At 40.1% G+C, this 13,846-nt stretch overlaps 1 protein-coding gene across 3 annotated transcripts in view; it reads right to left on the bottom strand.

Moving 5' to 3' along the window:
* Positions 1-13,846, bottom strand: part of PLPPR1 (phospholipid phosphatase related 1) — a 122,262-nt gene that overhangs the window by 30,971 nt on the left and 77,445 nt on the right. The window lies entirely within an intron of this gene.

Raw genomic sequence — 13,846 nt, 5'->3', positions numbered from 1 at the left:
TGAGTAAAGGTTTAGAAATCTACTCAGAAATCTCCAAGCAACCTGCAAGGACTTCGGTGCACTGCCTGACTTACCCACTCCACTACAGTCACTTTCAAAAAAACTGGCTTCAGTCTGAAGCTGCATTTTTATCACAGATATGAACTGCAAGGAGCCTTTCTGGTCTCTCTTTTCATACTTTGTGGCTCCTAAATGGGTTGGTTGGAGGCTTAGCAATCCACATTTTTTGTATATATCCACAGCATCAGGTTCCCACACTGCTTCAGCAACACATTACAACAACCTCACCAAGGGTGTCCTTAACCTCACCTCATGAAAATAGGCAGATTTACTAATTCTTGCTCTCCCTCTGCCATGCTCCAAAGAAAATCTCACATCACAGTCCTCACCCAAGATAAAAATAGTAATACTGATTTATTATTGGTCTCTTGTTTAGGGGTAATGGTGGGTCGATTCAGATTAAGTATAAGGATGATGTATTTTACAATGAAGGTAGTAAAAAAATGGCACAGGTTACCCAGAGAGTTGATGAACACCCCATCTCTGCAAGTGTTCAAGGTCAGGTTGGACTGGGTTTGGAGCAACCTGGTCTAGTGGAAGGTGTTCCTGCTCATTGCACAGGGGGTGCACTAGCTGGCCTCTAAAAGTTCTTTCCAACTCAAATCTTATGATTCTAAACTATGACTACAGGATTTGATTCAAAATCTTTATGGAGATTAGTGCCACTATTGTCACTATACAACTATTTTTGTCATTACTGTGGTGGTCTGTTTTTTCTTAATGTATGTTTTTTTAATCCCTTAAAATGGTTCGCTCAGTACCATCCTCTTTCCCTGTATAGTTAGGTTAGTCCTTATTGAATCCATTTACTAGGCTGCCAATCTACTTACTTTATTGTCAATCCTCCCCAGTCCCAGCCCTCAGTTCTAGAGATTTCTGTGTTTTGCGACACCCTGTTGGTCCTCTTTAAGTTGTATCCTCCCCTTGTGTTCCCCCACTGGTTGTTGTTCTGTAAGTCCCTCCCCATGATCCTCCCCCAGTTATGTCCTATGGGTTGAATGTTTGTACCTTCCCTTGGTACCTCCCCCGTGTATAACTGAGAGTGCAGCCCCTGTTGAGATCTTCACCTCTGCCCTTCCTTCAACTTAAGTCCGCTTTGTGTTTCTGCTAATAAAATCAATCCTCGGAGTGGAAAGCTGAGCCTGTCCCATTATTTATACCCTGACTTACCTGTTAAGTGCTGAGAACGCTCAGGAGCCTGGGGGGAAAGTGTCACAGCCCCCATTGCCTCTGGTTCTTGAACCACCCCAGGAGTGCACACCGCAACATCTAACTATCCAAATTACCTTGCTACAACATAGAAAAAAGTGGAATAACCAACTCTTGGTTTTAGTATTTTGCCTCCTGCAAAATCTCTGCATCAAAACTGTACTGCGGCAAGACTACTGGAAGACCTCTGAAAATTAATTTTGGCAATTCCATCTCAAAGATACACTTGAAGCTTTCATGCACCTCTCTGGCACATCCCTGCACCCACAGCCAGCCATTAAAGTGATTGTATATTTGAGTAAGAGTTGCACTAAAATTGGAAAAAAAAAATGAAATCAGATTAGTCACTGATGAAAGTAGAGGACCAAAGAACCCCTAAATGGTTGAGGTGGGGAGGGACATTTGGGCGTCTGTTGGTCCACCCTCCTCTGTTCAGGCAGAGACACCTTGAGTTGGTTGCCCAGAACCATGCCAAGATAGTTTCTGAACATCTCCAAGGATGGAGTCTTCACAACCTCTCTGTGTCAGTTGTAAGACAGACTTAAAAGAATGTCACAGTAAAGCTGTATTTGGGATGGACATTCCATCCCCCATTTTTCACCTTTAACCATCTGTCTAGGGTTTTGTAAAGAACATGTTATTCTATTCTATCTGTTGAAACTGGGTGAAGCAGAATTGCTTATCTTTGCCCAAGTGGGTCAGTGTCGCTTATCAGAGGGTGGAGGGTTAGTTATCTCTTTTCATTGTTCCACTACTCCCATGGGGATATCTTCTGCTAATGAACCATTAAAAGCTCCCCAAGGACATGACACATTACATCGTACTATTGTAAGATGCTCCACACAGGGAGGATAAGCCTAACCATCTCAACCTAGACAAAAAAGGAGCCACAGTGCTACTAGGTATCCAGTTTTCCACCGGATCCCTGGAGGAAGAGCGGACCCATCTCACCATTACTGGACCCTTTTTTCTTCAATGGGATCATCTCTACTCCAACAGAACCACATCTGCCACTCCAGGAGGGCTTACTTTGGACTGCTTCCAACACCCTGACCAACAGGGTGTCAGGTTGTATTTTTGAGCCAGTCAGGGTTTTCTAGGATTTCTTGTTTGTTTGTTTGCTAGCTTATTCTTCTGTACTACAACATTTGTATTTTTATATCCCTAGTAAAGAACTGCTATACCTATTCCCAAAATCTTTGCCTGACAGCCTTTTAATTGCAAATTTATAGTAATTTGAAAAAGGGGGGAGTGGCTTACATTTCAAGGGAGACTCCAACCCTCCCTGGCAGATACCTGTCTATCTAAACCGAGACACCATCTCATTTTGTAGATGTATTATTTTCAAGACCCCATACCCACCCAGAATAATTTTTCTTTTTAACAAACATAAAGCAAGATGCTGCTATCTGTGTATTCCCCAGAGATCTTTACAGCAACCTCGATGAGTACAAGCACAGTCCCATAACTAAGGACACAGGAGTTAATTTAAATCTGAATTTAACTCACTGAGCAGCTATAGATTTTCTGATCAACCCGGGCAACTCAGCTTTGTTAATTAACGCCAGAGAAAGGCAATGACACTATCACTATTCTACCTGACATGCCCAGATAAACACGTTGGAGATTACAGGATTCTTGGATATAGTGGTCTTTAAACTCAGTTCCAGCACCTAATATGACCTGGGCTTTCAAGAGCAATCTGACCCACTCTTCCTATCCCAAACATACTCCCATAAATACATCAGGTTGCCAGCCCCAGCTGGCAAACACAGATAAATTATAAATAATACATAATACAACAGACAGCTGGATTTTTTCCTTTTACTAGACAACATGGAAAGCAAGTTACTGTACTTTAAACCTTCTTTGGGTGTCATTTTGAAAAAAGAATGCTTTTCAAAAAATAATGTGTTTTGATACAGGAGGAAAATGTCACTTATCTCAAATGCAGTCTCTAGACAGCTAATCTTGACCTTTCATGGTCAAATGCTGACTCAATGTTGTGCAAAAACCCCTCCTGCATATAAAATACAGCTCTTGACTGACTGACTCATTAATATTGACCTAGAATATCACAGATCACAGAATCACAGAATGATTTGGGTGGGAAGGGACCTTAAAGCTCAACTCATTCCAATCTGCTTGGCATGGGCAGGGACACATTCCAACTTGGTCTTGAGACGCCTCAATAATGAACCCAATCCTGTTCACACTCACTGTGTTTCTGTGTTTTGTTCTTCTAAGAAAGGAAAAAAAAAAAAGCATATAATCTGTGAAAAGATATTTGAATTGTGGACATAGTGTATCCTGTAGGTGACATCCGCCATCTCAGGAAAACAGCAAAAGTAGACAGCAAAAATTTAACCTCCAGCTAAACAGACACTACCATATCCCAAGGGATGACATGACATACAAGAAGTACAGTCAGCTACTACCACAAACAGAAGCAAGATTTTTGCTGCTCGTACAGTCAGCGAAGACCTGACCACTTCTGTGTTGGAACTTCCTGTGCCTCATCTTGAGTATTCACTTCTTCAAGCAGCTTCTCAGCAAAATGTAGCCAGAAACTTCTTTTTGTTCTCCCTTCCCTTTTTCCTTTGCACATGGTGATTATTTCACATGTGTTTAACATGAGTGAGATAACTGGCTGTTTGTGCAGGGAAAATTCTACTTGTAGCTGCTCGGCAGTGGTAATTGGTGACTGAGGAATGACCTGGTACAGACAACAAGAAGGTCCAAGTGCAAGAAGGGGTCAAACTGGCCAGAAGCAGGGATGTCAGTGACAGCGGGGCTCCCTGCAAGGCAGTAAACTTTCCCTGGGTGCTGGGATAAAGAACAGCTGCAGTGCTGCCTTGTACACATCCTGGAATTTGAGCACTCCGGGATCCAAATCAGTGGGCCTGAATTTTGTAGTCTTTTCTCCCTTTTCTCCCCGTTTTCAGGTTTACAATCATTGAAGGAAGAAGGGAAGAAGATCAGGTAGGCTGATTTAAACCAAAGATACAAAGCATCCCATTACATAGATCAGAAACCACAATGCAGTTTAATGCTAGCATTTTGTAAGGTTTATTTAGTAATCCTTTTAAACTCGTTTACTTGGGGAAAAATTAAAAATGCTTAATAACTTCAGAAAGGCAGCCAATGAACAGAAGGTTGCTACTAAGTCGAAGGTGCTTAATGGCCTCCATTAGCACAGTGTTTAATTGTGTCATAATCCTTAATATTTATCATCATGGTTCCATTGTGAGGTAAGAAAATGCTCTTATCACCATTTTACAGAAAGGGGACAAAAGCTGAGGAGATAAAATGACTGCCCTCAGGTCAGAGCAGAGCCTGTGGCAGAGCCAAGATTTATCTTTCTTCTGGATCAAATTTTTTTGGATTAGTCAATAATCTGCACATGAAAAGGCTCAATGATATATATGCTTAGGTCCTGATTCTGTAAAAGCTCATTCATGACAGTGTTAAGAAAACAAATAGTGTGCCTGATTTAGCCCCATTTAAAAATTCCTGCTGAATTTAGATAGATCTTGACAAGCTTGACTTAAGCAACTGGGGTGTGTTTTTCTCTCAGTCATTTATGTGGATTAAATGTACCACTTAACATCCATCCCTTGACACACCATTAAATTCTACCCTGTTTTAAGAGACCACACTGGTTCTGCCCTTACAGACCTTCCTATCACTGTACACTCTTGCTCTTCTTTAACCTGTGGGCATTCTCTGCATTCAAAAAATCACTTTCTTCAATGTTCAAGACATAGGAAGTAAGTCTTGCAATCTTCTTTGGGCAATGGGTAATTGTTTAGTGTAGAGTTAATCAGGTATCAATGAAAGATTGTGTACTGAGTATAAAGAAAGAGAATATTCAAGTAAGCTGTACAGTTAGTTACACTAACTCTAGGGTATTGGTCTCTAGGGTATAACTCTAGGGTATAGAGTCTCTGACAGCAAAATTCAGAGAGCACTAGTATCCAAATAAAGTTATTGCACTTCCAAGTAGTGGGACTGATGTCCCACCCTGTATGCACTCTCATAATTCACTACAAAGCACTTCCCCATATCCTCAACAATTGGGAGATTTTTTAAAAAAATACTGTTACTTACAGAAAAAGGTCCCTGTTCTGCAAGCAACAAAGCAAGAGGGTAACTCCCCTTGGGAAAGGGGCATGAAGCCGCAAAAGACAGAGATCAATATTAGAAGAGAGAAGACACTGTGGGAGATAGAATTTTTTGATCAGCCCAGACTGAAGACTCCCAAGAATTCTTAACAGAGGAGCAAGAAACTTATGGAAAAGAGGATGATGCTGGGAAATTTTTTTGTGTACTCTTTAGTCATACAATCTGTCTGTCCTGTAAGACAGGCACACAGCCACTGCAAAAATCTCCTTTTTCTGTGGGTTTTGTCACTCATATAAGTGATACTGCAAGTCACTACGAGTAAACTTGAAACCCCCCTAATATTGCTGCTATTTATACATGGATAAGTTCTTCCAGCTTATCAGCCTTCCCACAGACTCACATTTTACAGCACCTTTAATGTGCACTGAAAACTGAAAAACTGTTCTTGCACACAAATGGCAACATAAAACATGACTTATTTATTCCTCCTGAAAGAAGTCAAACCAGTATTTTTCATGTGGTGCTCCACAGTGGACAGTCACTGAATATCTATTGATGCCCTTGCTCAGTTTGTTTTCAGCAAATTTCAATGCTTTTCCTTCTTTAACTGAAACTGCCACAGTTTCATGAGCACCACAAACCTGCACAGGTGTTTTCAACCCTTGACACATGCTGTGGCTCACAGTTCCACCCATTTTGATCTACCTCCCCCTCTGCCTGAAGTCTAGTGACCCAACGTTATGAAAAACCTGAAACAATATGGTGTGGTTTTTTGAGAGAGGTGATGAGAGCATGACTCTTCTGAGCATCCAACAACCATGGCATATGTGTGTCCTGCAGTAAATCCCGAGTTACTGCTGAAAGTAATTGTTAAAGTGTGTCTTTGCTCTCTACTGGATAACATCAGAAATATTTAACTACGTATCCCAGACTGTTCTGCCCAGGGATGGGTCCAGGTGTCTCTCTGTGAAGGGACACAGTCCATTTCTTCTTAGACATGGAAACTCCAGTCTTGCAGCTGCAGCAGAGGGATGATAGAAAGACAGCAAATTGGAACAAATCACATTTATTATTAAATTCAAAGACCCACTTTTGCCTTTTTAAAAGCCGATCAAGCCTCTATTTAAGAATTCCCACATCTGTTTCCCTAAGTATTATTATTAGGATGAGGCCTCAGAAGCTCATGTAGGTTCAGGGATCAATTTTTTTATAAGTTTTGGCTGTATTTATTTGTGGCCAGTTGATCTCTACTTAGTAAATCAACCTTCAGCTCACAGTGCTTGTAACTGACAGGAAGAAAGAAAACATCTATTTCATTTTCTTAAATAATCAAACTTCCTTCTGGCAGAGGAATTGCAGACTTCTGTGGAATCCCTGGAGCCACTTGGGGTATTACCCAGGGTCTAGCCTTGGAAGGGTTTACCATAAAAATGACTCACGTAGACTAAAGAGAAGACTTCCCCATAGTGCCTTGTGACACTCTGTAACATTACTCCAGTCTCGTTCTCCCTGATGCCAAATTCTCATGATCTTTCCTTTCCCTGATAATCCTTTGGTTGTGGGACCCTGGTGACCAGCCTCATCTTCCCTACAGGCCACTGCCCTTGCCTGCCCCTTGTACCACCCCTGTGACCCAATGCAGTCATTGGCTGCTGTACCCCACACTTAAACTGGTACTCAGCACACAGTCTGGCCTTTTTGCTCCTGATACCCTTCGGCGCATGAAATAAACCTCACTGGAACTTTATCATACAAAAAGCCCTTCTGCCTCTCCATGCTGAGCTAGCCTCGTAGCATGTGTGGATGTGTGAGCTTGACTGCTTTGCCTGAATTTCTCCCAAGCGGCTTTTCCACTGGAGAGGCTTATTAGGATCTAAGCTTCAGCTCCACTCCTAAAAGACACACTGTTACAGACTCCTAGAAAATACTGGATTTGGATAATTTGACTTGAAACAGTTATTTTCCCAAGCATTTTTACAGTATTCTCTCTGGGAATTCTATTCAGGGTTCCTGAAATCATCTATGCTGAAAGACCTACTACGTCGTCTTAAGAAGGATCTACATTTTCACACTGTGGAGTGGTCAAGTGGTAAGGAAATGTTAAACAGGCCTTCAGACAAGCTTATATTTACAAATAACAAAGAACATGATTAGAAGCCCATGTGATCCAGATGTGCCAGCAGCTGAAATTTCACACTGAGGTATGAGGGTAGCAGGTGCTTGTCTCCCATTAGCGGTTAATGGGAATTAGCAGAATGAACCTTTCAGGGATCAAAACCAACCTCAGTCTATCGAAGTTTGTAAAGCATCTGTTGTGTGCCATCTTATCACAAGTGATTCACCTTTAAAGGTTTCATATTCACAAATGTGTAGCAGACCCAGGTCTGTGGAAAGAGACCTCCTGAGCTCTGTGGAAAAAGCCTCTTGAAGTCTGTAACTGCAGCAAATTAATGTTTGTAATGGATTATAAGGATCAGGCTGACTGCACAATCATTTATTATCGCCAAGAATGCTGCAAATCACCTACTTTTTATGAAAATACTGCAAAACAACAAGGACAAAAAATAGACACAGGACTGTTCATTACAACATTACGTTGCAAAATTAAAGAGAGCAAAAACGAACCTCTATTGGAATTCCACAGAATGGTAAAACAAGTAAAAGTGAATGATTTAATTATGCCGAATAACCATTTATTTTACACTGTCAGATTAAATATGAAATCCAATGGTCTTTCTACACTGCCACTCCTCAAAGTGTTTTCTCTTCCTTACCTTAGGTAAGGTATTTCAGAATCAGTTCTGAAATCAGTCTTTTTATGCAACTGTGGCACACAGCAACTGTGTTTGCAGCAGCCCAACACAGGATATGGCTTTGTTACAGGAGTTCTGAAGTCCATTCAGTGTGCAGGCACAAGCTGGGCAGTGAAGGCAGAGAGGCTTATTAAGGCACAGAGGCTTTTGAAGCTGTAGCTGTGTAGAAATCAAAGCAGTCTCTGCAGAGCTTGTTAGAAATCCATTTCATGAACTTACTGTCTTATTTCACCATTTTAGTAATTAAGTATGGATTAGGTATAGTTTGTAAAGCTGAAGAAGACATGCTCAGATAAAAAAAAAAAAGGAGTTCCTATCTTCCTAAGGCACTTAGTTCAGCAGAAGTTGTTTTGTGAGAGTACCATGACCTCTAAAAATACTGACATCTGGTTAAAAATTCTTTCAGCTTCTTTTTGATATAATGGTCCTTGAAAAATGGTGAGGTGCTACACTGCAATAACTTAATAACTAAGAGCTCACCCACATAAAGAATCCAGATTTCTCCAGCTCTAACTGTCTTAATGGCAACAGACATCAAGGCATAAAAATGCTCTAACCAGTACGACTCTTTCATATTTAGAAAATAAAATAAACAATAGTATGAAGCACCTTGATTACCTCAATCTATACAACTCAGATATAGCTCAATGCACTTTATATACTGCTCTAGTTTTCTCAGTTTAAAACAACACTTTTCAGCCTTTTAATGTAAAGATTTTTACTTTTCACCAGTGATTCTTATGTAATAAATTTAAGCCTACTTTCTTTGACAGGTAAGTACAATCCACAGATTGATCACAGACTGAAACTGTCAGCCTGAAGGAAGGAGGGGCATCTACCCACATCTTACCTGTCTTGTCACAACCTGAACCTGCTCTCAAGTGTATTCACTGCACTCACAAAGAGCTGGGCTGCCTTGGGAGAGCCTCTTTATACCAGCTTTGTCTGAGAAAAGCTCAGCCTTTGATGCTGGAGAGGGACAACACAGGTCTTCTCACTCTTCAGAGGGTAGATGTCCCTACAAGCTTCAGGTGGTCACCTAATGCTATGGGCACTTGCAGAAGATTTGGTGTACCTCAGAGAGGCAGGGAGATAAATGGACAAAGGAAAGATGCAGCAGCACAGGTGATGGAAACTGGAAAAAGCAAAGTAGTGTCTTTTTACTCACTGACAGCAGATAAAAGGCATTTCTCCCATGGCTTGAAGAGGGAGGAAATGAATCCCCCTCTCTCTTGTGGAATCAAGTAATACCTGTGTTGTTATTAGAAAGAAAGCCTGTAAAAATCAATACTAAATCTATCTTTTATTTACCTTGAAAGTAGATCATAAAAGCTATGAAAACGCTTATTATTTAGGAACATGACTTAGGGACATGGGCTAGTGGTGGACTTGGCAGTGCTGGGTTAATGGTTGCACTTGGTGGTCTTAGGGGGCTTTTCCAAACTCCATGGTTTTGTGACTCAGCTTCCTCTAGTATAACCTGAGTATCTGCTCACCCTCTTGCAATTTCTCTATTTTGACAATTTTTCTATTTTATTTTTCATTATAATAATCTGCCTTCTTTATTAAATCATCACCAAAAAGGTTCTTTTTCTCTGTTAGCATGTAGGTTCTACCCAGTAATGCTACATAACTGGACATTTAACTAAACCAAGAGCAGAAGGGATTCATGCAGGACAATTCTAAGGAGCTACTGTTACTGTTTCTGTGGCAGCACAGACCTTGCTATGTAGCAGATTTAAAAGAAATGTGATCTATTTAAGAACCCAGTTAGGATGAGATATATGCTAGTTTGTTGTTTTTTTTTTTTAATTTAAGGGATGGACTGATGCAGAAAACTATTATGAGCTTGATTCAAAGTAGATTTTGAAGGCTTATCAGCAGGGGGCATTAATGCAACATTAAATTCCAAATGCCACGCTACCGAACATCCATGCAGCGCCTGTAATGTTTTACCTTTTTAATATATTTTGTGGGCTGCCCTGTATGTTTCACAACATCATCTCATTTTTTAAGTATAGCTGGAATGTCAGGTCATTTGGTGGTAACAGTAATGTGGTTAATAATCTACTGCAGGCTTCTTCCTGACTTTTAAAAGAACTCTTTGTCCCTGGTTTGTGTAGTTTGAAAGAGGAGAGAGTGATTTTAAGACTAATAAATTTGCAGACTGCAGTTTCAAAGGGGATTATCACACCCAGGAAGAGGAGGTGGAATCATCCCTCTCAGTGAGTATCTGTTCACAAGCATCAGTTTCTCCTTGACATCAGATCATGCACTCAACTTTCCTAAGTTTGTACTCCGACCTTACCACTGACCTGGAGAAAGGAGGTGTTTCCAGAAGGCAATTTTAAATAGCAACATTTTCCCTGTCCACTGACTCTGAAATAAAAGCAACCACACTGATAATGTAAATTATTACTCACAAAGAATGAATCCAGGAGTTCATGACTAAAATTTTTATCTTGTGATAGTTTTCCAACATTAACAAACAACAAAAAGAAATTTTTTTCCCCCCCTAAATCTTATTGAAGGTGGTTTACAAAGGCTCTCTGTCAGAAAGCTGATCTAGCTGTGAGATAGTGACTGAAGAGGTCAGAGCTAAAAAGGAAGAGCTTTCCACTGCATTGGCTCTGCTCCCTGGTCTTATATTCAGGGCTGATTCTCAGATCCTAGCAAACTGTGATCTCAGTCTCACTTTGTTCACTAATAGCATAAAAGTTACTGAACCTGGTCAGACCTTCCTGGATTAAAATCTGTGTAATTTACATCAGTCTACAGTCTGTATAGTCTGTACATGTAGTGTAAAGAGACATAAATTTAAAATTTTGATAGGAATTACATTAGTAAATTTTCTTTTCCACAGTAAAAATCTGGAAATTTAGCTAACTCTTTCAAACTGAAGTTGAGATTTTCACATCAACACTTGATCTCAGGAATGGAATTTTTAAGGAAAATTAGGAAAAGTTTTAAATATGCAGCAATTCTGGAACTTAAAGCAACATTTGGAAGACATACACTTTAAAGACAGGTATCAGAAAGCTGCTTGTCTGCTATAGTAGCAAACTACTCTGTAAAATTAGGTAGGTCTTGCTTTCAGGGCCAGACTCTCCAGCTTTGCCTCCTGTATCTGAGACATCATGGTACGTCCAACACTTTTTCTGTCCCTCAAATACATATCCTGTATTTCACATAATATCTTTTTCTGAGGTATATGCAGACTGCTACCTTTGTTATAGTAACAAATATTTTGCAAAAAACAATAGTGAAATGAAATGTGTTCCTCAAATAGGTGTATAAATCCAGACATTCTGAACTTCCTGTGAAATCACTGGGTATCTTCTATGTATGAAAATCAAGACTCCTCTCTTAACAAAAATTGACAACTACAATTTTCCTTTAAGACCCCAAAAACATGGGGTCTGATACCCTTTCAGATAAATGTCAGGGTAAGATTTATACAAGGGGTGAAGAGAATTAACCTTTCACCTGTCAAAAGGGAGAATATATCACATTTAAAAAAATGTATTTTTACTTAGCACCTGAAGAAGATCATCACCATTACCAAGTGTTGTTAAAACCTCCAAACCACAAGTATAGCTTATTGATCTTCCCTTGAGCACATCCCGTGAGGCTTTTTAGCAGGTGGCATTAATGCTCCACCCAGTTCCAAATGGCACACAGCCAGGAAACTGCAGCTTCCAGCATGTAACACCTTAAAATGATCTACAAATTCTGGCAGAGACTAAGTAATTTTCTCAACATAAAAGTCTGCATTAAAATCGCAGCAGTTCAGTTTTTTTTTTTTTTTTTTTCAGCAACAGAAGCAGAACAGAGATATATTTTGATTACTCTAGTATTAAATTTAAAGGTGTTTTACACCTCTGGAGACAGACCTCTCCTTTCCCGCCTGGTCTGTCTCCTCCTCTCCCCATCAAGACATCTGCAGTATCAGCTTTTTCAAATGAGTACCACTGGAATTTCAGGCATGTACCAGCACGAGTTATACCTATACAGCACCTTTAATGACAAGTATGGGCACTCAATGCAGCACTACACAGCTTTCCCCAAGCTTAAAGCCTTGATGTTGAAGCTAAGAGAGAGAGGAAACGGAGAGATCTTGAGGCAGCAAATACCTGTGATCACTTGGGACTGACTGAAAATGAGTTACACTCCCAGGACTGGTTATCATGCCATCATTTGCCTAAAACAAATAGTATGAAATGCTGGGATCATCTGCAGGACTTGTTAAAAGACCTCTTACTGATTCCATGAAATCCAGCATCTAACACACTAGTAAAAACTTCAGTACTTCAAGCAACATGTGAACAGTCACTGCTAGAAACAGTTGCTTTGGAAGAGCTTGTTTGGTTGGAAGACGCAGAACATTTTTTTACCACTTCTTCTAAATGCAGGAGGAGTGCTTTCCACCTCATGAAACTGCCCACAACAATATTAGAACATAGATAATAGTCTGCCAGGATGTTCTCAAAAAACTGCTGCCCAAATTGTGCTTAAAAGGACTCAAGGTTTGTTTCTTTAAACCATGCTCTGAATTTACCTAATGGTCTGCTCCAGCCTCAGAAACATCCGAATTCATGAAACTTGCTTAAATATTTGCATACAGCAAAGCAATAAAAAGTCCTGAAAACTCAGAGCAACTCCAAAGAGTTTAATGAGAACCTGGCGTTGAATTTGCCTGACTTTGAACAAGATGTGTTCTTCTGTGAAAGCTTGCTTTGAGTTTGATTCTTTCTGACAGCAGTTCTTAACCTGGACTACACTGACATGAATCATCCAGTCCACTAGAAATAATGCAAAATCTTGTCATAATTCATTGTCTACCTAGTTTCAGTAACCAAAATCACAACATTGCAGCTTTTTTTGCTTTGAAGTACCACAGTCATTTCATAAAGAAATGTTGATTTGACTGGTGCATACACGCATTATATCTCCATGTATCTGTGTCCTCCAAAAATGCCCAATACAGGGATTGCTCTGGAAAGTTGAAAAGCAGCCTTCAGCTAAAACAGCTCCCAAGTTGCCCTAATAACCCTGTTAATGTTTTACTGACTAATGGGTTTTCACTGTACAAATGGCTCATAAAAGCTGTTAAATCCATCATGAACTCTAAAGGCTTTTTAATCTAATGATTATTTTCACCTACCTAGAGGTGTCAGGACAATTTATTCTCCAAGTGTTGAGAAGCAACCGATCCTGACAGGACACAGGATTCTGACACAACAGACTTATACATCTTTTCAGTATGCTTTTCATGATTGCTCTCTGGTATCTTCATAAGGTACCTAAGCAAAACTGTTCACAGGGAGATGGAGAGGTATATTTTGATTTCTAATGTTTCCTTCTAGGCAGAAAAGCAAGAATCTCTCTGAAAATTGAAGGGACTGACAGTGGGAGAATCAGATGAAAATGAGAACTAGGATAAAGCTAAATACAAAAGGAAGAAATATCTGCACAAAGTGAAAAGCAACCCACACACCAAAACACAAACCTTACTTTTCCTTTGCTTGTTCTCAGACTGCAGACTTCTGGATGCTAATGATGGATCAGGGGACATTTTTTGCAATGTTTGAGATGGGTTCAAGGTAAAAGAAGCTGAGGACTTTTGCCCACTCTGACAT

This window comes from Chamaea fasciata, unplaced genomic scaffold, assembly GCF_029207755.1.
Source record: "Chamaea fasciata isolate MVZ Bird 193981 ecotype frontalis unplaced genomic scaffold, bChaFas1.0.hap1 SCAF_4, whole genome shotgun sequence".
Taxonomy (NCBI): domain Eukaryota; kingdom Metazoa; phylum Chordata; class Aves; order Passeriformes; family Sylviidae; genus Chamaea; species Chamaea fasciata.
Note: the sequence above shows the minus strand (reverse complement) of the source record. Positions and strands in the feature narration are given on the sequence as shown.